Consider the following 26,371-nt stretch of genomic DNA (forward strand, 5'->3'; position numbering starts at 1 on the left):
ACTCAAACCTCTGAGGTTCTGATGGGCAACCTGGACTCCTTTATTGATTCAGGGCCCTCTGCAAACCCCCCAGCCTGAAGCTACCCCCCTGCATCAATGTGTGCCCATGCTCTTTCTCAGAAAAATTATTGAAATTTCTCACACCCATATACTTTTTCTCCAATTATCTTCTTTGTTGTGAAATCATGAATTCTTTTTCCAGCTTTTTACTGGGATCTAAGAGGAAAAAAGTAACAAACTGATGGGCTCAGTACACATCTTGAAATAGAAGCCAGGGATACAGCCACACATTCCTTCTTTATTCATTAAAGGATACCAAGTAAGGGGAAAACAGTTGTCTATAAAAAGCAGTACCAATAACATCAAGCAACATTTCCTAAAAGAGCCCAGATATTTCCTCCATAGAAGGGTAGCACAGTGCAACAATGAAGAGGGTAGATTTTGCTTAGATTCACATCCCAGCCCTGACATTTAGGAGCTATTAATATATTACCTTGGGTAAATTTCTTAATGTCCCTGTGCTTCATTTCCACATGCAGAAACAGGCATGATAACTGCATACTAACCCCACTGGGCTGAGGTGAGGTTTGTAAAGCACTTGGAACAGCATGCTCAAGCACTAGTTGTCACCACTGCTATCATTGTCCCAACTGCAGAACGAGGAGGCATGGAGAAGTACAGCCTCTGCAGTAACCTGACATCCTTCCTCTAACATTGCAAAGACACAGCCTGAGTGAAGAGGCATTTAGGCATCTCTAGTTGGGCCATGGCTTTTTAACTTTGCTTGCCTTGGAATCCTGAAGGAAGTGATGGCACACATACATTCACCCAAACAGTATTGATGGATGACTATAAATATGCCTGTGACATAGAACGTTATTTCTGTAGCAAGTTCTCGAACTAAGGAAAGAGAAGAGAAATGGGAGGTTATGAGGCCAAAAGTATTGTGGCTATACCGAGAGGAAATGAGTAAATATCAGAGATGCTCTCATTAAGAGCACAAATGGAGAAGTTATCTGAAAGAAAAGGATGCTTCCCATTTTTGTGACAAAAGGGCTAGAACTAAATATTGTGATGGCATCATGGACTTCGGTACCTATTATCATAATGCTATATACTTAAGAGATATGGAAAATTGAAATAAATACAAAGAGAAAACATACAACAATGCACAGTTTTCAGTGAATTTTAAGTTTCCAGCTCCAAGATGCATTTGAAATACCATTCCTTGACCTCAAACAATGGTTAGAAAAACCTCCCTTGCCTACTATGAGCAGCCACTTCATGCACTTTTAGTTTTATTTGATCCTCATAACAGCTTTTTGAGGTTGCTGTTAATAACTCCATTTTAATAGACAAGCAAACAGAGAAGCAAACTAAGGCTCAGAGAAGATAAGTAACACATGGCTGGTAAGTAGAGGCACCACTTGACCAGCCGAGGCCCATGAGTGTTACTTTTGTTTTCCACATAAGTATACTGTTATTATCATTAACCTCCCAAGCCCCTTTTTTGGCCACTAAACTTATTGCCTTTCACTACTGACCTTCAACATAAAATCACCTATTCTGTTTTATACCTAACATGACCCCTCAATCAACCACTATATATAGGACTCTCCATTACTTTTTATAAGTGTTTCTTCTTCCTGGCTTAGTTTTCTAATCCAAGTGATTTCCACTTGCCAAGGCATCTCCCCCCTGAGCTTCCTCGTGGTCTCCACTGAGGGCTTCCACTTGGCTGCTTTTTCCCCAACTTTCACCCCGGCGCGCCCCCTGCCCTCATCCCGCAGCCTCCAGAGAGGCCCCCATTTCGCCTCCCCCTCCTCCCAGCCCCAACACGGGTTGCAGTTCAGCATTTTTGCTTCCCACCAACATTTTCTGTTGCTATGGAAACCGCACCGTGCTGGAAGGAGGGGGCGTCTTGGAGGCAGTCGCTGCTGGCCCTGGTGTGGGAGGGAGACGCAGGCAGCTGGGGGAGGGGAAGGAGACGCGAGAAAACTCGGGATCAGACACCAGCCAGACACCGCTGGAGAAAGGGACTTCTCCAGTCCCTCCAAGAGATCAAGAAGGCGGAGGGAGGGCAGCCCAGCGCCCGGCTGGCTTCGCAGCTGCAATCTTTCCCATGGCTGAGCAGGAGAAGGCTGAGTAGGCGGCCCCCTGTGGTGACAGAGCCTGGTTCCCAGGCTGCTTGTAATCTGTCCTTAATTTGCCACTGTGGAAGTTAACTTTATGTAGCTAAGAAAAAGGGGGGCTCAGGGGAGCCATCATCACAGAAAATAAATATGTCCCCATCATAAGTGAAGTAACAGGATAATTTACAGTCGCAGAAGAGGAGGAGACGGGGAGAAATGGCCTGTGTCTAATGAAAAGTGTAGGCTAAAAATTAGGAAGAAGGGCTTCACAGGAATGTTTGTTCTGCAAAACAGCTGAGACAAAGAAGGGCAGTGCATTTTTACTGGTAGATAATTTAGTCCATGCCTTCTAGGTTATATTTGTGCTTGGCCTGAGACCCTCAGACTTTGTCTTAGAATCTGAAGAGAATGGCTTCAGCATAAACTGTGCACCCAGTTTTATGCTGGGGGCAAAATGACTGAGAATTGGAATCAAAAAGTGAGTAAGGTAGAACTGCAGGTAAAAATTTACCTTAAGCATCAAACAAGTTAAAAAAGCAAAACTAAAGGGACTTATGAAATCCCATGCTATATAGTCACTCATTCTTTAAGCCAACAAGTGTTTCTTTGTTGAGCATTCATTGCATGCAAGGGACAGTACTGGCCCCTGGAGGCTGGGGGAGCAGGTGGGGACACAGGAGGAAGCATAAAACACAGATGTGAATAAGCAACAAATGGCCACTGGTGTTCCAGAGCTCCCAGCCAAGGGAAGAGACAGACTCATGAACAAACCATTACGATGCGATACAGTTAGAAGTTTCCAGCACAGATGTACTCCAAATGCTGTGGATCATCATGAAAGTCTGATTTAACTGTGGCTGTGAGAATCAGAGAAGATGTCACAGAACTAGTCTTTGAACCAGTCCTTACAGGATGAGGTGAAGGGGTCAACAGGTAGAGAAACCCAGGAAGAACTTCTGGGCAGAGGAAATAGGATGTCCTGGGAGGTATGAAGACAGAATGGTGCAGAGTGTGTTTGTTTATAAGATGGAGGGATCTTGGAGGCTCAGTGTTTGTCTGTCAGGAATGGGAGAGAGAGAGAGAGGAAACAAGGTTGGAAAGATAAATTAGGGCCAGCACCTCAAATGCCCTATGATTTCTGAACACAATTCTGCGTAAAATTCTGGGAGCCAGAATAGGGTCATGATAAGATCTATGTATTAATACTCTGACTTTGGTGACACTACAGAGGATGAGTAGAGAGGGAGGAAGGTCTGTAAGCAGGAGGGCTTATTAGGGGATGGGAGGAAGCTGCTGGCTATAGGGACGTACAGAAGAGTCAGAGATATCATGGCAGAAAAAGGGATGAAATGTGGTCATATTTGACTTTGGGAGGGAGAGAAAGGGAGGAAGCAAGGAGGACTGAGGTTTGTAAGGCTGAATTCAGCCTGAGCAAGTAAAAATCCGTTTTACAAAAATATATGTGATGCCACCTAATCGGATTCACATGCTAGTTCTTCAAGAGCTATAGAAGAAAAAAAAAATCAATTAAATCTTACTCTACCAGCTTCCCGAACAAATGGTTCCTAAATATAAGATTTAATCTTTCGTGTTTCACAAAGCAAAATCGTATGTTAAGAAATAAAAGTGGGAGAAATTGCTAAAGGTTATTTTTAAAATTATTAAGCAAGGGGCAACCATCAGTGTACCTTGATGTGCCATTTAAACACATCATGCCGTGGCAAACGGCCGAGATCATAAAATAGCATGGGTAAAACTAGACAGCACTTTGCCAAAATTGATATAGCTGTCCGGAAGATTTTTTTTAAAAAGGATTATGTTCCTGTAAAATCAACCATAACTAAAATTTCAAATTAAATAAGGGCCCAAGCCATGACTTGCAATTTACTCAAATGGTGAACACAGGAGTAAATACTGGATGAGCCCATTCCCTCTATTCATGGGCACTGATAAGTTCAAAAGTTTTCACATTTTTCATTTTTGATGCAGTCATCACTTAAAATCCCAATACTGTATTGAACATCTTTTCAAATGTTGAAGAGATGAATGGTCCTAAGGGGAAGATCAATTCCATTTTGATAGCCTCTTCCTCTATTTAAGGAGGCAGTATTACCTCATTTATCTCCATATCCAAGTTATGCAGATGAATTTAAAAGTTTTAAACCAGTTTTTAGTCTCTGTCCAGTCTGACAGTCAGGTGGGGGATCTCTGCTCCCCGTTTTTGTTCTGAATTTGAGCATACTGCTGGGATCACTATTTCTCTACCTCAAGACCCAGCCTTGGTCCATGCTCTTAATGTCAAGCCAAACCTTAAGTGGCATATATTTAAACTCTAACTCACCTCCTGTGATTGCACATCCAATAATTCTTGCTGCCAATCTAATCCTGTTATACTTCCCCACTTCTGATAACAGTGACAGGCCCTATCTCATTCCTGAGTCTCAGTCTTGCCCTGCTTTCCATGCCACAGGACACATTTCTTATCAAAAGTTTTTGCCAATGGTTTGCCCACAACCCTTGGACAGATTTGTACCCCTCTGTCTGGAACTGTGAGCATTGCCTGACCCAGAATCCCCTATGCCATGTGGGAAGGAAACATCATCCTCACACATACACTTGAACGTGTCTTTATTTGGGGCTTCTAGTTGGAGCTATTTCAACTGTTCTCTGCTATTGCTGTACCCTACATGGACACCATGCTTCATCCTCAGACTAGACCTCTTCTGTCCGGTACTGCAACTCAATCAGTTCCTCAGGCCTTGTTCCAACCCAGTAGGATAGAGGCCCCCTTTCCTGGCCCTGAAATGGCATCACCTGCCCTGTCCTGCTGTAGTACCTGATCATGCAGAAAAGAATTAGACATAGGGCATTCCTTCTTTAACCATCCTTCATGCTCCCAGCCAAAAAGTAGCTCTGTGTTCTGGGCTATTCTATCTCTTGGCTTTCTCGGTAAACTCAAATTCAGCTTCTCCAGACTTGCTACCACACAATTCCCCTTCTCCCTAGGCCTCAGGATTTTTCTGGTTTTCTTGGAGCCTGTCTCTATACTCTGTCCTTTCTACCATGAGCAGTGGCAGGATTGGATTACTTCCACCTGATAGACTGGAAAATGTCTCATAATGCCATGCCACAGGCTGGTGCTGGGTGGCTGAGAACCAGGTCAGAAAATCAAGTGTTGAGGATTTATTTCAACCAATTTGAGAGGAACATACAGATGAACAGGCCAGTTCCTGTTTATTGACTGAAATCCCTGGAGTCATTCAAACAGGTTCAAATTAGCCGGCAGGGTGTCTAAGGGCTCCACCTCAATTCTAAGAGAACACAACAACATCCTAATAGAAAATAATGAGCTCTTAGAGAAAGACTTCCTTCCTTATTGCCTGATAGTCTGACTCAGAGTCTTAGGCAAACCCATTCATGGTCTGTGTCCTAATTTCACCAACAGGGCACTAACGATGCTGTCTCCTTGTACGTCAAGCCACAATGCTATTTATAGAATGTTAGAGTTTAAACTAGGCTTTTTCAGAATCCATTATAGTATGTAGCTACTTTGTGTTTTTTAACTAATTAATCCCATGAGGCAAGAAAGTATTGTAAGTATTCATTTTATAGATGAAGATGAAGAAATTGATTCAGAGAGGTTAAGTGACTTGTCCAAGGTCATTCAACCAACTGGAGGAAGAACTTAGAATTTCTATGTACACAATGTTAGGTTTTAGTATTCAACGTGTGGTTCATACATAGTGTCTTTCATAATATATTTTATGTGTCTTTCCAAATAAATTGTGTTCATTCTTGTCTCAGCAAAAGAGGATTCTGTTTTATAAAAGGAAGTATGAGTTGTGGAGGCAAATGGCAGACGTGGCCAAAAAAGAATGTCTCCTCAACCATCTGCTCATAGAAGTACAGCATGGAGTTGGAGACCCGAAGACACCCAGATACCTCTGTAAAGGATTATCAGGTCCACAAAGTTTCTAGAGACAAAGAAAGTGGGCCAAGTATTTGCAAGGCAATGCACCGCTTTGTGCATCCAAGTTTCTAAAGCAATCCTTATTGATATGGTATTGCCAACGACTTCCTTCACAGAGGAGCACAATTCCGTATTGGAGGCAACCCTGTTAGGGTGATGTGTTGTGTTTAAAGGGAACACCACACTTTTATAAGTTTTTGCTGGATAAAGCATCATGTACTCTTTGCTTTCTTGATTCTAAGGTTTTTCCCCCTAGAGGTTTATGGCTAACTGTTTTCTCCTTTGTGGATTCTGATAAATGATGACAGTCTATTTAGATCATTGTTTCCATCTCAGAATCTGGAGAAGCATCAACATTACTGGTGTCAGGCTTTAAAAAAAAGAATCAGGCAAGTGAGAGAGGTCCCTGAGAGATGGGATGGTGTTAAATAGAGGACTACCCTGAAAGTCCCATTGCCTTTGCCACCTCGGTGAGCGGCTCCAGTGCAGGTCCTCCCCTACAGGAAACTTTCCCCACCATATTCAGCATCCCAATCCCAACGTGGTATTTTACAGGCAAATGATTCAGTCTACTGAGGTGGGAGTTTGCCTGTGGGTTTGCTGAGTGTGCCTTGGAGAATTGATATCTTTCAGCAGAAAGTTGCAATTCCACTTCTCAAGAAATAACCTCTTTTTATAGCACATGTCAAATATATAGATTCTAAGCTCTAATCATCTCCCAACATTAGTTTTTTTTTTTAATTCAAAGTTTCCATCATGACTCAAACCTTAGCTGAATATTCTATTTTTTTCCACAATGTTAATTGAATCTACTAATTTACATTGATATCACCCTCCACTAACCCCGTTAACATTTTGTTTGGACCAAAAGGGGGTAGACTCTTAGTCTGTTAGAAAGGAATTTTGAGATCATGTAGAACAATCCCCTTGTTTTTATAAATAAGGAAATCAAGGCACAGAGTGTTTATGATTTTCTAAAAGTCACTCAACTACTCTGAAACTCCTCTTAGAAATAACTAGGATGCAAATAAAATAAATAAATGTGGAACTGATATAGAAGAGTTCAGGCCTCCTGGAACTTGGTTCTGTGTTCTTTCCCCTTCCCCTGGTCTTCTCAGCATACCCACAGGTATGTGGCAGGATGCAAGGACACAATCAAATTCATTAGATAAGACTTATCTTCCCAAGGCATAAGTTTCACTCAGTGATTCAGAGCAGGGTAAAGTAGGAGAAGAAGACTCATTATTTTTGCATGAAAGAAAATGGATATTTTATGGAATTGCATATAAAATTTGCTTAACTATTAAATTGAAACTCCAGGCTTTAAAGAAATTTCATGTTTGCACTTGATGCTTCAGGTTACACGCTCAGACCACCCCCTTTCCTCATCTGCCATCCGAGGTGCTCACTCTCATCCCTCTAGCAGTGGGAGCACTTGAGTGGGAAAATTTGAAAAGCACTGCATGATACTGCGAAGCTTCCTGCTTAAAGTAGATACCTAGATAAGCCATGTTCTCTTCTCCCAAAACTCCAAACACTATTTACGATGTTTTCATAGGGCCCATAAAGTCTGGGACTGGTGTGAACTATAACCATATGTTCCAATGAATTTTCACTAAATTTCTCAAACTATGCCATGGAAAAAACAAAGACATCAATACCAGGAGCTCTATGTTTTTTGATTTGGGTTTTTTTTGTTTTTGTTTTGAAATCTCTTATGTAGTGTCAAAAATTATTCTAAAATCTTATTAGTCTTTTGTATCTTTTCTTTTACTTTTGTGTTTGTGATATTATATAGAGATCAGGTCTTTTTTTTTCTTTTCATAGACAGAAATATCTGGCTCCTTTCAAATCTTTTTGAAAATATCAGGCACTTATCAGACCTTAATTTTTTTTTGAAAGCAATGTTCCCAGATTCTTCTTCTCATCCCTCTATGCCACCTGTTGGGACTTTGTTGCTCAGCATTGTCACCTCCAAGATACTGAATATGGGAAACCTGGGAGTCAGCCTTAAGGCTTCCTCTGCTTTATCTTACTCCAGGTCAATCAGTCATCAGCATGATTGGTTTTACCTCTCAAACATGTCTCAAATCTGCCACCTCGACTTTAACTGTGCAGCTACGGTACCATTTCATGCACAGAACTCTTGCCTGAATTATCCGATCAGTAATACAACCCAGAACATGTCAACGCACTATGGGAGTGGAGATCTTGAATCTTGTCCCGTAGTGACATGGTCACGCAAGAACTGGCATGCCATATGATGAGAGCCCAGAAGAGAGCCCTGGTTACATGTCTCTGACATTACCATTACCACATTGAATGTGAATTATCAGTTTATGAAAATGCTTATTCCCCCTCTCCAAAAAAATAGCCTGTTTGATGACAGGAACCATGTTTTATTCATTTCCATGTTTCCAGTTTTTGCAGTGTATGTAGAACATGGTAGATGTTTGTTTAACGTTTTGGAATGGATGAATGAAATCTCTCACATTTGAACTATGGGGCCCCTCTGGCCCACTCAAAGGCTTCACTCTCCCATCTCTCTCCCACATCATCGGTTTTCCCCTCCTGTTGGTTATCCTCATCAGTATGCAAACAGGTCGCAGTAAGTCCTAACTTGGATTTGAAAAACTCTATTTACCCTACATTACCCCCAGTTACTGCCCAGTTTTTAAGCTCCCTTTATAGCAAAACCCCTCAAAAGATCTATCAGTAATCACTATCTCCCCTTCTGTTTCCTTTCTTTAACAGGAGGTATTTTCTCCTATCACTCTGCCAAAACTATTCTAAACACGGTCACCAATGACTTCCTCATTGCCAAATCCTTGTAATTCTCAGCCCTCATTTTAAAATGTGGCCTATCAGCAGTATTTGACTCAACTGGTAAATTCCTCCCTCTTGAATTAATTTTTTTCCAATATTCCCATTATCTCTTGGTTCTTCTACCTTGCTGGCCATTCCTCCTCATTCTCTCCACCGACAAAGCTGGATGCTCCTCCACCTTTCCCAGCTCTAACATGGGGTTACACTAAGACCCAGCCCTTTGTCTGGTTCATTTCTCTACCCATGTGTACTCCCTAGGTGACCTCATTCAGACCTATGGTCCTATATTACTTCTATCAACTGTTGACTCTCACAAATATCTTTAGCCCAGACCTCTTCTGTGTACTCTGAAATGTATAAAGAGATTTTATTATTTATATCCAATTGCCTACTTGACATACCCTCTTAAAATGTCTCACAGAAATCTCAAAATTAACATGTCCAGAACTCCATTCTAGGTTCTGCCTTACACAGGGCGCGCGCGCGCACACACACACACACACACACACACACACACACAAATGTGCTTTTGCATGCTTTTATTTTTTCAGTCTTCCCCTGGGGGAAAAATGTTATCTTCATTTTTTCTAGTGCTCAAGAGAAAAACCTTGGAGTCGTCTTTGAATTCACTCTCTCATACTTCACATTTATTTCATCAGCAAATCCCACTGGCTCTACCTCTAAAAATATCCAGAGTCTGATGATTTGTCAGCACTTGCCACCTGCTCTAAGCCATCCTGACTTCTCCCTGTATCATTGCAATAGCTTCCTAACCAACCTCCCTTCCATCTTGACCCCCTGTGGTCTCTGGAACTAACGTGATCTTTCCTGAAATGTAGGTCAAACGGTATTACTCCTCTGCTCGGAACCCCACATTGGTTTCCCTTCTCACTCAGATAAGATCTAAAATCTTTTCAATGGATTCCAGGACCCTGTATTAACAGGTTCTCTCTTCCTCCCTGGTTTTGTCACCTACCATTCTTCTCCTGAGCACCCCACTCCAACCATACAGGTCTCCTTGGTGCTCGGCATCCGGCCAACCACACTCACAACTCAGGGCCTGTGCACTTGCTAGTCTTCTGATTAAAACATTCTCCCACAAGTTATCTCCAGCTTTTCTCACTCAATTTATCCAAATCGCTGCTCAAATGTCACCACATCAAGAAGCGTTTTCTGGTCACTCTAACATAGCACCTGTGTCCTTTTCTTGCTTGTCTTTATTCTATTTATCACCCTACATAGTTCCCTACATATATATTTATTTGTTGCTTATTTAGTATCTGCCCCCCTCCCTAGCCCTCACACCAGACTGTAGGCATCACTAAGACAGGCGCTTTTAATTGTTTTTTGTTTTATTATTGCTGTTTCATTGGTTTTTTGTTTGTTTATTTTTAGGTTTGATTTGGTTTTAATTTTAGGTTTTTGGTTTTGTTTTGGTTTTTTTCCTGATTTATTCCTAGCACCTAGAACAGAACCTGGCACATGGCAGACATTCAATAAATATTTTTAAATGAATGAATTAAATGAATGAACAAGTTGCCTTGGAAGAGGGCCCATGGACAGAATTTTGTTCCTAATGTATAATCTTGAATCCTCTACCTTGGCTTTGCTAGTACCATGCTTTAAATAATTGAGCTAACGGGCCCAGACAAGATAATGATATTTCTTATTAAGGAGATCTAAGAATGTAGAGTGCCAAGGCTGCTGAGAGGACTGCTGGTTGTTATAGCAACTCTTAAAGTCAGGCAAGTTGGCAGGCAGCATGCATTTATGAAAACATGTTTATGGAGCTTCCTAAACATTTTTCCAAATTGATTAGACATGTATTTTGTTTGTTGTCTCATATTAGGAGTTATTTACCCTGCATACACAATAAGTTAAAGTACCCTGCAATATACCCTAGAAAGGGATTGTATTAATCTAAACACCTACAACTCTGCATCATCCAGCAAAAGTTGAATGGTAGTTAGGAGAAAACCAGCAGATTAAAAATATTTGAAGTTTCATGTAAAAACAAGAAAATGGCTCCATAGAGTTGTAACAAATTAAGTAAATCAAATATCTCGAACAAAATTTTAAATTTTGTTTCTTAGGGAATTTTCTCCTATTTTCCCTGGATTGACTTCTTTCTCCAAAGTCTTCTATTCAACATATGCCTTAAATATGGATGGGTTAATATTTATCTGTTTAATCTCAGGCACTGAGTTTTCCGTATATTATTTTATTAAATTTTCATGAAATCTATTAGCATTTCCATTTTGCCTAACACTTAAGGAGACTAATTTTCTTAGGGTCACAGAGTGGTAGAAATGGTGCTCAAACTCTGGTCTAACTCCAAAGAGTATATTTCCACTGTTTCACTCAATTTTTAAAATAATATTTCAGAAATTATCCCACGTACCTACAGAATCTGGAGTGCATTTGCTTGGTATTTCTAAGACCTTACTAACTCTTCAGTGAGTCTGAGAATGATAAGAACTCCAAGGTCAAAGGAATTATCCTCAAAACCCACATCAGCTCAGCAGTGACTTTCAGGAAGCAAACCACAAAGTAAAACGGTTACCCTTGGGCTTTGTGGTTCATTGAGTTAAACTCAGTTCATTTGTCAGCATCTTCATAAAGGGAACAAAAGAATAATTCTTTTCATTCACTTCTTGATGGCCCTTAGCAACACACTCAGTGAGCAGCCACTGTTCATATGGTTATTATTAACTTTCCTCTCCACTGCCAGGATACATCAGGGCACATCCTACTGATCCTGCTTCCACAAAGCTCTTAATAAATAAACTGAGTCAGGCCATACACCACATTTTTTCTCATGGCATCTGAGCTTTGTCTCTTTCCACCTTTACATACAAAATCCAAGAACTTAAATGCAGAAATAAACACTCAAAGGTATGCCTTTGATACCAAATTTATTTAGTACACTTGGGGGGAAAAGATACACACACGCATAATGTTAATATAATTCCTCATGCTCTTCTAATGCTAGGTCATCACATTAATCTTCCCATTAAACTCTTCACCCTCAGTCTTTTCTCTCTAAAGTCCATCCTACGCACTACCCTGGATCCCATTAGTCCCCTAATCAAAACCTCTATTACTCAGTTCACATGAAAAAAAAGTTTCAACTTTTTAGGCTGGCATTTAATGCCATCTTCATTGGATAGATCCAATTGACTATGAGTTTGCTTCCCATCATACCCTTTTAAATCTCAAATTAGGTTAGGTGTTATTCTCTTGATATACCATATGCTTTCTCAGCCCTGTAGTCTTTCTAAGCTTCTCTTTTCTTCTCCCCTCACACATTGTTCAGGGGCAATAGATTCCATTCCTAGGACTTGTCATCAGTGTCCAGATAATTCCAAAACCTGTAATTTCTCTCTCCTGAACGTCAGACCCATTTTTCCATGTGGATGCTCCACAGGTACCTGAATCCATCACTCTTCCCAAATCTCTTCCTTCTCGTGCAGTTCCCATGTCAGTAAATGGCATCATTATTTTTTTCAGTGAGCTGAGCCAGAAATCTGCATGTCAGCCTTGTCTCCATCCTCTCCTTATGGCATTTTCCACACCCTGCTTTGTACTGTTTGTGACTTGATAATATCTCTTTCATCTCAACAAGAATTTAAGTGAGGTCAAGAAATATGTCATGTTTATCATTTCGTCTCTAGTTCCTAAACCAATGCCTCGCATATATAACAAGTTCTTGAAAATTTTCTGGCAAAAAGAAATAATAAATCCATTACTTATGCATTGATTACACTCACAGATGTTTTTAATTATCAATGGATTCAAAATGTATAAATTAATGATATTAAACAAGACAAGAAACATACTGAAGTAGCATTTGTGGTTCCGTACAGCAGATCCTTGAGTAACGTCTTTCCTTCAATGTCCTTTCCTTATAATGTTGATGAAAAAAATAAATCTATTCCTGGCTAGGGCCACTGTCTATGTGGAGTTTGCCATTCTCCCCATGTCTGCCTGGATTTTCTCTGGTTACACTGTGTGGACATTAGGCGTGTCTACACGGTCCTAGTCTGAGTCAGTGTGGACGTAGGTGTGAGTGCACCCTGTGGGGGGATAGAAGCCTGTCCAGGGTGGGTTTCTGCCTTGCCCCTGAGCTGCCGTGGCTGGGCTCTGGCCACCCGCAACCCTGAACTGAAATATGTGGGTAAATCATCTTCCTTGTGTTTAGTAAATCTTCCTTAAGTGTATGTTGAGGTCACATTTATTTCAGTGTTTAAAATTATAAGTGTTTGGGTCTTTATTTAGAAGTTTGGTGATGTTTTTGTGACCAGAAATATGTTGTAGGAACTCAGCTCTTGTTTATCAACTAGCCTAGGGTGAAATTTGTTTCATTATATATCGGTTCACTTAAAGTCAGAGTTTCCAAGAACCTATCAACAACGTTAAGTGAGGACTTACTGTATTTAAGAAAATCTACTGAGGGAAAAACAAGGCATTCAAATCAGACCTTGACTCACTGTGCCTGTGTGTCAGTTCCCACTTGTAAGTAGGTAGAGCTGACAATGGAAGAGATTTTGCAAAAATGTCAGCAGTGATGCTTAATGCTGGAAGGATGACTTAATAGCACTACTCTTCCCATCAGCAGCCCCCACGGAACAAAGAAATCAAGAATTTGGGAAGTTTGGGAAGGAATGAACCAAAGTTCACCAGTATATTATTGTATTAGTTCAATGGTTGAAGGCTTAATTTAGTTTCCTGTGGCTGCTGTAACAAAGTACCACAAACTTGCTGGTTTAATACAACTTTTTTTCTTCTCAAAGTTCTGGAAGCCAGGAGTCCAAAATCAGTATCACTGAGCCAAAATCAAGGTGTTGGCAGGGGCTCGCTCCCTCTGGAAGCTCTAGATACATGTGTTTGCATTTAGGGCCCACCCAGATAATCCACAGTTATCTCCCCATCTCAAGATCCTTAACTTAATCACATCTGCAAAGACCCTTTCCAAATAAGGTAACATTTACAGGTTTTAGGGATTAGGACCTGATACCTTTGGGGGTCATTGTTCAGCCCACTGCAGAAGCTGAAGTTCTGTCTGCTGGCGTACAGTAAACACTCAGTAAATGTTGGTTGCTGTGGTTGTTTTGTTGCTACTATTGTTGTTACCCTGAGACCAAAAACTTTGATCCATCACTTCTGGACATAACATAATAGCATCTCAGGAAATTCTTTACTCCTGCCGACCCTTGAGTCCTAATAGAAGATTAGTGAATTCCAAATCAAAGATTTGTCCAAAATGCCTGATCCTGTATTGTTCAAGTTGCCTGCAATCACTTTTGACTGCTCATTCATTTTCTTCTTTTCTTTCTTTGTGTGTATACACGGTTACTTTTGATAGTGAATTAGAAATATGCATGGTACTTAATTTGAGCACATGAATAGCAACTTATCTGCAATGTGGTGGGTGGGTGGGCTCACAGTGTTGCAGCACATAATATTGTATTTTACCTTGATAAATAGAATATTAGCTTCCTTCCCAAAACCTATTTATGAAAGTTAAAAGATTTGAGTTAGCTACTAGATTTAGCACCAGGCACTGTATAGTCACTCTTTCAGGAGAGGGTGCTATTTAAAGCTGAGTAACAAAAAATTATACTGCATTAAAATGTTTTCGCATGCAGTGTAACCAACTCCATAGCTTCCTGGGGTATGACAACATACAGAAGAAACTTTTTAAACTTTTTAATGTTAAAAATTCATCTATATTCTTGCTTCCTTTTTGGATAAGATAATAGGATTTTTATAATCTAAACCCAGTCTATTATATGGTACATTCATATTTTTCTGAAAACCACTAGATCTATATTATATAATAGTTAAAATATATATTTTTACAGATAGCTTTTTCTAGAATTTAGTGTTTTTGCATTTGAGACCTAGATTTTGGATTTTGTCTACAAAGGTTATCTTTCTACTTAAATCATTTTTATTTAAAAATCATTTGTATTTAAATGTTTATTTTAAAAAATTCACCAAAAAAATAAAGATAGGAATAAAGATAACAAAAAAAGACAGGTTCTAACCCAAGAAGGTCAAAATATCATGGGTGAAACATTTATGTAACAGTGATAGTCACTAAATTTTATTGGGCATGTACTCCATCCCAAGCACTAAGTGCCTTATGTGTACTAGTTAATCAAATGATCACCACAACCTTATAATATAAATACTATTATTATCCAGGTGTTTTCAGGTGGTAAACTGAGGCTTAGAGAAACTCAGTGACTGAACCTAGTAAGGAGTAGATTCAGACATTCTGAGTCCATCCTGAGCCAACAACTCCAAGCAGCTTTAGTGTCCACTATACAGAAGATACCAACAAGTTACTACTGGAGCACCAATGAGGAAGTAATTAATTTTGCTTCTCAGGGTCAGGGAATACTCCAGTGAAGTTCTTATGTGGTGTCTTTGAGGGTAACAACAACATTGAGGAGTGCTTGCTATGTGTCAGAGTATTGTTCATGCACTTTACGCACATAAAACTCACTCAACCCTTACAGCAATCCTATGCGGTAGAGACTATTGGTATCTCCATTTTAATGATGAAGAAACTGAAGGACAGAGAGATTAAATAATTTATCTAAGGCCATATAGCTAGTAAATAACAGGGCCGGGATTCCCACCCAGGCAGCTTAGCTTCAGAGTCATCATTATTAGCCTCTGAGCTAAAGAGCTGAACAAATATCAATCATTAGCATTTGGAATGCACAGCTGTTAAAGATTTTAAGTATTCCATTGCTCAACAGTCATCATAGACAGAACATAATTCTCACAAAAATGTTATAAGAATCTGAAGCATTTAACCTCTCTGATTTTCAATTTCCTATGTGGCGAAATGAAAATGATGGTACCTTACTTGCCTACTATTGGGTTACTGTGAAGTTTCAGTATATTCTTTATGCATTGCAAAGTGTTGTGTGCACAGTATTACAAAGCTATTATTACTCCACTAACTAGGAGTAAAGTCAAAAAGTTTAGAAGTGCAAAAGTGTGTTTAGAGGAAATAAAACTTAGAGAAAGGGAATGACTGTAGGTGTAAATAAAGGTGTAAACACACAATCTCTGGCCAGAAGAGTTATACAATCTTAGTTGTGCTTTAAAATAGCAGTTTGAACAATAAGGTGGAATGTGAGAGCCTAGAAAGAGAGGAAGTTCAGGCAAGGCTCCGAGAGCCTAATTGAGAACAGGAGGGGCTGAATCAAATCGTGGTATTGGATGAAGGGGAAAGTCCAAGTCCAACATATTGCAGAGGTGAAATAAACATGACTCTATGGTGTGGACATTGAGGAAAGGGAAGTAAAGATAATAGAGAAGTTTTGTCTTAGCAATTTAATATGTTTCAGGAAAGGGGATCTAATCATATTTCTTTAGCCCATTGATTCCTTTAAAATAAATATTTAGTGAGTACCTCCTAATGCTAACACTGTTTCGTGTATCACTATTTTATGTTGTCATATTTCATTCTCTTTGACATCTTATTCATTAATCCATTGATTCAAGAAGTATTTTGAGAACTATATTTTGTGCCAGGTTCAAATGAAGAAACACCTAGAGATAGTGTAAGTGACTGACCCGAAGTCATATCAAATGGCAGAGTCTAACCTCAATCATCTCCCACACTCCATTTGTTTAGGTCAGATACTGGGTTTCATTTCGGACACATTAAGTTTGGGGATCCTGTGGGAAGTTGGAAATGTTGATTTCACACTCAAGAAAAACTCAAGACACAGAATTAGTAGTCACCCTATATTGGTGATGGCCCAAAGCTTGTCTAGCTCTAAAACATTGCATTAAATGGCGACTTAATTCTGAAGGTACTTTTTAAGGAGCCAGTTAAATTGGGAAACTAATCCAAACTCAGGATTTTATTTTACCTACTTACCTAGGCGGAAAATCGTCTGCAGTATCTGTGAACCCTTTGGTGGTGAGGACTATGTCTTTTTTATCTTTGTATCCCATTATCTATACCAATGCTTGACATACAAGAAGCAGCCAATAAATTCTTCATGCATGAATGAAAGACTGAAGGGAGAAGTAAATGAAGGAAGAAAGCAAACAGGATGATACAGAAAGAACGCACAGCTGGGGGTAGGAAGAATTAAATTCCCATTGATATGTGTGTGACCTCTATTTATTCACTCTTAAAATGGTGGATCATAATGCCAGGTGTACCTACCTCATGGGGATTGTTGGTGTCAGATCAGTTCAATTTAACAAGCAACAAGCATTTAGGGTGTATCTATTATGTACCAGGTACTGTGCCAGGAACAGGGACTTGCCAAGAATGAATAACATGTTTGCTTTCAAGGAGCTCACCATGGGAAAATAAATGCAATGAATAACGAAAAAATGCAAGGCTATGATGAATATGGAAAAGAGATGAACTATCTATTTATACATCTAGTATCAGAGAAGCCTTAGGAGAGGAGGTTGTAACGGGAAATAGATTAATAAAAACTAGGAAGCATCACCCAAGTGTAAAATACTAGTATTCTCAAACTAGTAGTTGTTATTTATCAGAGATACAGTGAAATAATTTAGACATTCCAGAGTCTAACCTGTGCACCTAAGAACATTTTCCTGATAGCCTTCAATTCTCAACATGCATGTAAGGAAAGTGTCATGATTCCTATGCCAGAAGCCCCAACTTGAAGTATCAGCTCCCCTGCACACCTGCTTTGCTGCCTTGCACAAGCACAGGGCATGAGCCTGATTTCCTCTCCTATAAAATGAGGATACTAATATCTGGACTGCTTTGTGACAATTAAAGTAAATACATATATGAAAATACTTTGCAAATTTTAGAATGCCATATAAGATGTCATCTAGGGAAAAATGATAACCTTTGTGAACACACTTTTATCAGCAGTTTAGGGCTATTGCTCAGTATTTCTGGTAAACCAATAAAATGCTAATAAATCCTGAGTCTATAACTGAAACTTATTGTCAAAATCATCCTCAAGCATGATGATCTGATGCTATTGACACAAGGCACATAAGATCATATTACTGCCACCATCCTCTTGTTGCCATGGTAACCATAGCAGGCTGGCAAGAAAGCTCCCTGACAGTTGAATTGGAAAGAACAAGAAAACTCAGCCCACTTCCTGCATTAAATGAATTACAAGTACGTGTAAAGAAAGAAAAGAAAATTGCTAACCCTTAATCAACTACTTTTATTTTTTATACTTATAAGGAATAAAGAGCCAAGTAGGGGACCTCACTTTCCCACACACTGGGTTTCAGCACTTTCATGAGGTTGGAAGGTGGCATTTAGGTATTGGCTATAGAAAAAAAAAAAACCTTAAAATACACATTAGCTTATATAATAGTCTTCTCTCACAGGCTTGTGCAGTATTAAGCGGCAGCTGAGTCAAGCCTCTTTCATGTCTCTGGATTCAGAGCCAAAATAGAAAGCTATGAGGACACTAACGAAAGTATCCTTCAAGCCCGAGAAATAGAAATGAATGATACTTTAAAAAAATACCTCTTAATATTATATAAGCCAAATAGCGAGGTCCTGGGAAATAAGTTATGGCTGGGGAAATAAGACTCGCTTTTCCTTTAACTTTGCAATTCTTTGATAACATTAGAAAATTGCATTTTTAATATAATCAATAAACTTGAAAGTGGATTTTTTGTGGGCAATGGAGTTCAGGTTGTTGTTTTAAAATTCAGTGCTGTTTGGTAAACATTTGCTGAGCTCTGGCTATGTTCCAGGTGCTGAGGACACCAGGTGAATATAAGACAGGGTCATTGTCCTGACTGTCTTACAGGGGGCAAGATGTGCAGGCAGGTAGCTTCAGTGCCGTGAGCAAGGGGCAGTGATGGATAGTGGTATGTGCAAAATGCTCCTGGAGCACGGGGGAGGACATCTTAATCAGAATGGAAAGCAGAAAAGGCCGCCTAGAGAAGGACATGCCTGAGTCAAGTCTAGAAAGAAACATAATGGGAAATCAATACAGTGAAACAATGGCAATTTTAATTTTTTGTATCAGGTTTTTCTCCTCTGAAATATTCAAGTTGCGGGAAGTTACCCCCCAAAAAGTAAAAATTCATAACACACAGAGATAAATCCAGTATCCTTATTAATGACAAAAGCCATATATCTTTTTGTGTGTGTGAGATAAGGTCTGGTTCTGTTGCCAGAGCAAGAGTGCAGTGGCATTATCATAGCTCACTGTAGCCTCAAACTCCTGGGCTCAAGTGATCCTCCTGCCCCAGCCTCCAGAGTAGCTGGGACTGCAAGTGTGTGCCACTATGCCTAACTAATTTTTCCATTTTTTGTAGAGACGGGGTCTTGCTATGTTGCTCAGGCTGGTCTTGAACTCCTGGCTTCAGGCGATCTCCCGCCTCAGCCTCCCAAAGTTTTGGGATTACAGGTGTGAGCCACCACACCCAGCCCAAAAGCCGTATTTCTGAGAACATTTTAGTGTTATAATATTTCTCAGAAATACTTTTATTTTTCACACCAGGAAACAAAGAGGCTTTCTGCTTCATATTAATGTATAAAAACAAAGTGAATTTTCATTCTTTGCTTTTAAGCTTGGCCCAGTGGCACAAAAGAAATGAGCATTAAAAGGGTAAATGAATAAATGACCTGGAATGATGATAAATATTTTAGAACTCTTCATAATCTAATTCTTCAATCAGTTCTACCACTTCTGTCTCCACAGCAGAAAATGTCAGTTTTCATCCAAGAAACTCTTGGCATGGTTTCTTGGCTCCCTTTGATATCAGGGAGGATATATTTCTATGATAGAATTTATTCCCAGCTGCAGTAGGCTCATCTGATTTTATGGCGGCAATTTTGCACCTTCTTAAAAATCTAATGTGTTTTACCCTGGGCTGATAGCACCACTCAGTAAGAAATAATTGACCAGTACTCCTGCAGTAAGGAGTTCAAATCTACTCATTGAACTCATGCCTTCACTGTCAGTTTCTCATCTGTCTGACAGCACCTAGCCAGGTTTCAGTTTTGCTGTCAGAGAACTTTAAAAACAATGCAGAAAGACCACCAAGATAAATAGGAAAGATGTGGGCACCTACTCTGGACTCAGGATGGGCTCTCGTTTTTATTTTTATATTTATAGTCATAAATCCTGTGTTTGATTTCAAGTTCTGTCACTAATTAGCTATTTGAGTTTTGGCCAGAGTTATCTTCTCTGGTTTTCCTTTCCTTTTTTTTTTTTTTTTTTTTTTTTGAGACAGAGACTTGCTCTGTCTCCCGGACTACTAGGCTAGAGTGCAGTGGTGTCATCATAGCTCACTGCAACCTCAAATTCCTGGGCTCGAGTGATCCTCCTGCCTCAGCCTCCCAAGCAGCTGGGACTATAGGCACGCACCACCATGCCTGGCTAATTTTTCTATTTTTCATAGAGATAGGGTCTTTCTCTTGCTCAGGGTGGTCTTGAACTCCTGGCCTCAAGCAGTCTTCCCACCTTGGCCTACTAAAGTACTAGGATTACAGATGTGAGCCAATGTACCTGGTCACCTTTTCTCTTCTTAAAACGGAGATGATAGTGTTACACAGAAATGCTATGAGAGTTAAATGAGATTGGTGAATATCAAAGTGTTTCCCCACTGTAAGGGGCCATAGACGGAAGCATCTGTCCGCCTAGATGATTAGAGTGTTGTCTGAGAACATGAAGACAACTACTGGACCTTCCCGGCTGGGTTACCTTAGTTATGTCACGTTACCTACCTCTCTGTGCCTCAGCGTTTCCTTTATAAAGTGGGGATGGACAAATGAATAAACAGTAAATAGCATTATTATCATTTACATATATTTTGAATCTGAAAAACAGCCCTTCAAAGTAGGCAGTATTATCTCTGGTTCGCAGAGGAGAAAACTGAACATAAAGGAATTATTCTTCATTCTTACAGATGAAGAATCCAAGGACCAGAAGGGATAACTTCCACATGTAGCTAGGAAAGTGTGGATTGGAACTCTGTCTTTGGCATGTCTGTTTCCAAAGCCATGTGCTGTTCCACCATACTCTGCTGCATCTAGCTCAGGGACTGGCACTCAATGAAATCCGGTCCATTCATTTCCTTTGTGTTAATTGTACTGCTGTTGTATGTAATCGGCAAGGCAACCATTAGCTAGCTAAGCCTGCAGTAGAAATTGCGTTACTTGATGAACCAGTTAGCTTGGTGTCCTGAGAGAGTAAGATAGAGGCTGGGCAAGTTCTGATGATAGAAAAATGGTAGAGAAAGGTCCAGAGCTTGGGAAAATTCTGCAGCCCAGTGAGAGTTCCCTGGCCAGGTAGGCAGCAGCTCTGAAGGCAGGTATCAAAGGGAAAAGAGGAAGCAGCTGAAGACAGACCACCAGTTCTTAGTTTAACCTTGAATTCTACCTGTGTGACAGGAAGCATTTCCTGCTCCATGCCAGAAAGGACCTCTTTCCCTGTGATGGTCAGGACCGTGTATCTGACCTCCCCTTCTCTTTTGTCTATTCCATGACTCTGGGTTCTCATCTGTGCTCTCTCAACTTCTAAAATGCACTAGAGAAGAACCTTATTACACCCACAGAATGTCCTACTGAAGGCTTTTTCTTTCCTTTTCCCGTTTTTCTGTCAAACACCTTTGCAATTCTCTCCATATCCTCTTCTGTGTTCTAAATTCTACTGTTTCCTACTTTTTCCCAGCAAGCAATTCTCCAGTCTTACCTGTTTTCTTTTTAGCTCAAACCCTCTGTTCATAAATAAAATTAGCCTTAAAAGCAAAAAAAAACAAACACTGTCTTCTGTTTCTATTTACAATCTGTCTTAGTGTTTCTAATCTATTGCTTTCAATGACCATGATTATTCAATATTATTCAACCTTCTTTTGCATGAACCCCACTATTTTCAGAGTCCCAATTCCTGAGGACAGCTTTTCCAGATCAGTTCATGATCTCATTCATTCACTTATTCATTCTTCAAATATGTATTGACTACTATATGTTAGTTGCTGTGCTAACCACTGGGGACATTAGATGGACAGTTTCTATCCTCAAGGCACACAGTCTAGTTGGTGAGATAGAAAACTGGACCACTCGCTCAAATGCATTGTGCTCACTGCATGCAAGTTTGCACAAAGTGCGTTTTCTGTCACTCTGGCTTATCTTCAAAAGCTGAATCTTCTGGAGCTCTTTCAGAACCATCACCTATCATGATGGTTCAGTGGGGAAAAAAATTATTGGAGTAGAAATCACAGGGATTAAAGATGCAGCTCTTGTAGTTATTTGGTTATCTTATCAGGCTATGGTCATTTGAGACTCGTATTTCTTATCTGTAAAGAGAATGATCCAATTTTTTATTCTTTCTATTCTCCCTGGGAGGCCTGGGGAAAGTTTCAATGAGAAATGTAGAGAGATATAGATATCTTGGATCTTAAAGATTGGGTTAAGTTTAATGTCTCTACAGTTTTAAAAAAAATCTTTTTTTATTCATTGTGTTTTCATTTCTCTCTTCCTCTAGTACTTCTGCTCTCTAGATATCAATGTTATTTATCTATCTTCCCAGACCTCCCTGTATCTTTCTGGGAGTACTTTCTTGCAGAAGTTCAGCTCTTTATTTCAGCCTCACAGGAAAAAGAACTGAATCTTAGGAAGATTGTGGCTAATCTACAAGCGAGCCTGCATTGTAACTCACTCAAGTGAGAGAGTCTGCAGTCCTGGCCTGGCAATTTCTGGCTGGCTCAGTCTTGATACAAGGCTAATCTTTTTTAGTTACTAGTTTCCACTGAACCTCTCCTGAGTATAAAGATTATTAAGATTGCATAAGGCATTTCTGTTTTCACTATCCTATATTTTGGTCTAATGTTACAAAAAGGAATGGCAGGTGTTCTTTCTGTAGAAATAGATATCCCCAAAGACAACCCTTGAGAAGTTCTGGGATGTCAAGTACATCTAAGTAACATTTTAATTTGCACTTCATTTATAAGTTTAAGGCAACATGGTAGAGGTTCCTGATAAATCATGTGGCAAGAGCATGTCAGTCTCCCTTTCTCATCACTTCTACAGGGCACTGCTACCCAAATAGTGGGGGTGTAACTGCTACTCTTCAAAAATAAGGTACAAAAGAGGGGTGGTGGGGTTACTGTCCGGTATATATGAATGTATTTTCTGTGTTAATTTATGTATTAATTATATTAACTTATTCAAATATTAAAAATTTGTTTTATATTAATTTCATCTTTATTTATTTATTCTCACTATATTAATTTTTATTTTCATTTCCTGAGTTTACTTCAGCTGCAGCATCCATCATTCACCCATCATTACGACGTAGTGGTGTGGGAGGGGCAATATCACAGCGAGAGCAGATATCTGGACCACTGTTCTTGCTCCCACAATTGCTCTCAAAATACTCAGGGCCAAGGCAATTAACCTATCAGCCTTTATCATCCAATGAGATAATATAAGTGGAAGCTAAATGAAAAAGATGCTCTACAGAATGTAAATTATAATTCTAACTATTATTATCAATTAGTGATCAAATTTTAACCATCAAAAGACAACTTTGGAAACTAGCAATGACTTTAAAGGCACTGCTTGCCCAACTTTATCACACATATTATTTCTGTTGTATAATTACACAGGCTCAGCACTTTTAAAACATGATCTTTTAAAGCAAAATCCAAAATATGATTTAGAAGAATCCATGGCGTTAGGCCACTCAAGTGTAGGAGAACAAGAATCTTCTGACCCTTATTCTAACACTGGATTTTAACAAGGAACACATTTCAGCTATGTGTACTTCTAATCCAGGCCCTTTTAGCTATTCTAATTTTTTTTTCTATTACACCATGATGGTGGCTGATGATGCTGAAGTAGACTTTGGTAGTGAAGATACTAGAATAATGGGAAATTTCTATATCTGAAAAATGAGGCCACCAGTAGTCATTGATCCCCTTCTAGTGCCTGTTGGGAAAAATCATCCCCAGATGGTAAAAATGAGCACTTGTACTGAAGTAAAGATCGGGGCTTTCACAGAGACTCCTGGCAAAGGATCCGTCAGGGAGAATTCCTCACCCCACACCACAGCCTGTGTCAGAGATATGCATTTGTTTGTTTAGAGCTGCATTCCTAGAAACCACTCATCTTCTTGTAGACCAGCTCCAAAACTGGGTCTTGATCTGAATCAACCTCTTCAAAATCAGGTCACCACCCATTTTTTCATTCCCATACTGTAAACTACATGAGAACGAGGATCATGCCTGGTTTTCTTAACACCTCTGTCTCTCTAGTGCTTAATATAGTACCAGGCAGTAGGAAGTAAAATCGTGTTTATGATTTTAATAAATGTCCCAGATCAAGGGAATTTGTGTTGCTTATGACCTTGGTTGTCTGCAAAACACTAAAGCTATACCCCGTTAAGACTTTCTAAAGTGGAATCTGGCTTTCTGATTTTGTTGTTTTGGTGTCACATTTGCTTTCTAATTCTGAGATGCTTACTGTTCCTGCCCCGCAGGAACATGCAAACTGAAAGCAATAGTGTGTATACATGAGAAAATGGACATCCACACAGTTATTTTGCATGCTCTTTAGGGACAGGATAGAAAGGTAAAGTTTGAACTTAGTGTTCTCCTCTAGAGTTTTAATTGCATGAAAATCCTCAAAAATATAAAAATAACTCCTTTAATTTCTACTTAGTTTAAGAGCATAAAGGAGAAAATGCTTTTCTAGATAGTTTGCCATTACTTCTTTCCAATGGATGGATCTAGGGCTTTATGGCCAGCTTTTTGAAGATTCAAATTTCAAAATGTTCACATTTACAAATAAAACCACACAAAACCATGTTCATTTGACAACTATTTACTGAGCACCCACTGTATTTCGGGTGCTGCGTTGAAGCTGAGGAAGAATCCGGAGCAAATCACCAGAAGGCAGCCTGCCATTATGGAGCTAACAGAGAAATAAGTAAGGAGGCAATTCTGTGGACTGCTTAGCAAAGGAGTCTAACCCAGTGCAGGGCATCATGCAACAATTCCCAGAGGAAGTGCTAAATAGAAATAGCAAAGTCAAAGCAAAGGGAAGATACAGTAGTAGGGGGAGGGTGATGAGAGAGAAAGAGAGAGAAAGAAAGAAAGAATTATAGGTATTGCAAAGGCCAGAGAGTAAGAGGACATACAACTTTCAGGGAACCTTGGGTAATACCATTCAATTCGACAGGTATTTATTTGGTATCCACTATTTGCCTAACCCTCTATCAAGCACCATGAGAAGCCTAACAGATGCCTATTATCATGAATCGTGCCCTGAAGGGTATACATGCCCATAGGGTGCTCAACCTTAAGCCCTGAAATAAAAAGGGAAGAGCAAACACCTGATCATATAAAGTGCCAAAATCAGGCCTAGAGGATAAATACATGGTGAAAAAGAAAAGATAGCAATATTGCCTGGGGCTGATCCAGAGGAATATATTACAGGTTATATAATAAATTATAGTCATTATTACTGTTTACCACTTAATGTCTTTTAAAAAGTAAGATCAAATAATTTCTGGGCACTTAGCCTGGCTCACCACCTCCCAATCCCCACAACAAACACACACACACACACACACACACACACACACACTCAAAACATCATCTGTAACTAACTTGACCTTGTGTGACCTTTATTATCTCTCACCTACACTATTGCAAAAGCCTCCTCATTGATCTACCTATCTCCAATCTCATTCTTTTCAAAATCACCCTCCATCCTGCTGTCAGGGTTATCTTTTAAAAGCACATATCTAATATCTTCTGCCTTACAAGTTCTGAGGGCACCCGGGTTTCCTGCATAGGAAAGTCCAATTTTATCAGCATGTCATTCAAGCCCTCTCATTCTCTGGTTCCAGACTACATTTCTATTCTCATCCTGTTCCCATTCTGCCCTGTCTTCTAACCACGGTCTTTCACAGATTTGTGCTTTTGCTCGTACTGTGCCTTCTGCCTGCTGAAATCCCATTCACACCAAAAGCCCATTCCTAATAGTTACCAGTGTTTAGGTACTGACGTTACATACGTACATGTTAGAAGGCCACACTGCATTTTGCACTCTTAGAAGACAGAGTCCATGTTTTGTTTTATTTATCTTTATATACCTTCAACTCCTAGCAAGTAAGTGTGTAATAAGTATTGAATTAAATTGGTATACTTTAGAGAATATATCTCTGCACGTGTATTCATCTCTTCTGCCTACCTACCCATGTAGATTCCTGGCCTCCAAGAACTTACAATCCATTAATTGTAGTAGGCAGGTATTATGTAAATGCATTGTCACTTCTAGAACAGATGCAAAAAACACTTACTTGCCCTTAGGGGTTTGATAGTTTAGTAGGGGAATAATATAAGAATGAGTCAAAGAGAGAAAGAAGATGAAAAGAAGAAGAGATAAGAAAAGGCATCACTACAATTGACTGATTCATTGAATCCCTTCCTT

At 39.6% G+C, this 26,371-nt stretch overlaps 1 protein-coding gene across 10 annotated transcripts in view; it reads left to right on the plus strand.

Annotated features, from left to right (window-relative positions):
• The window catches only part of ANKS1B (ankyrin repeat and sterile alpha motif domain containing 1B), a 950,573-nt gene that overhangs the window by 605,428 nt on the left and 318,774 nt on the right, over window positions 1-26,371 (plus strand). The window lies entirely within an intron of this gene.

The sequence above is a fragment of the Lemur catta genome, chromosome 6, assembly GCF_020740605.2.
Source record: "Lemur catta isolate mLemCat1 chromosome 6, mLemCat1.pri, whole genome shotgun sequence".
In the NCBI taxonomy this organism is placed as follows: Eukaryota; Metazoa; Chordata; class Mammalia; order Primates; family Lemuridae; genus Lemur; species Lemur catta.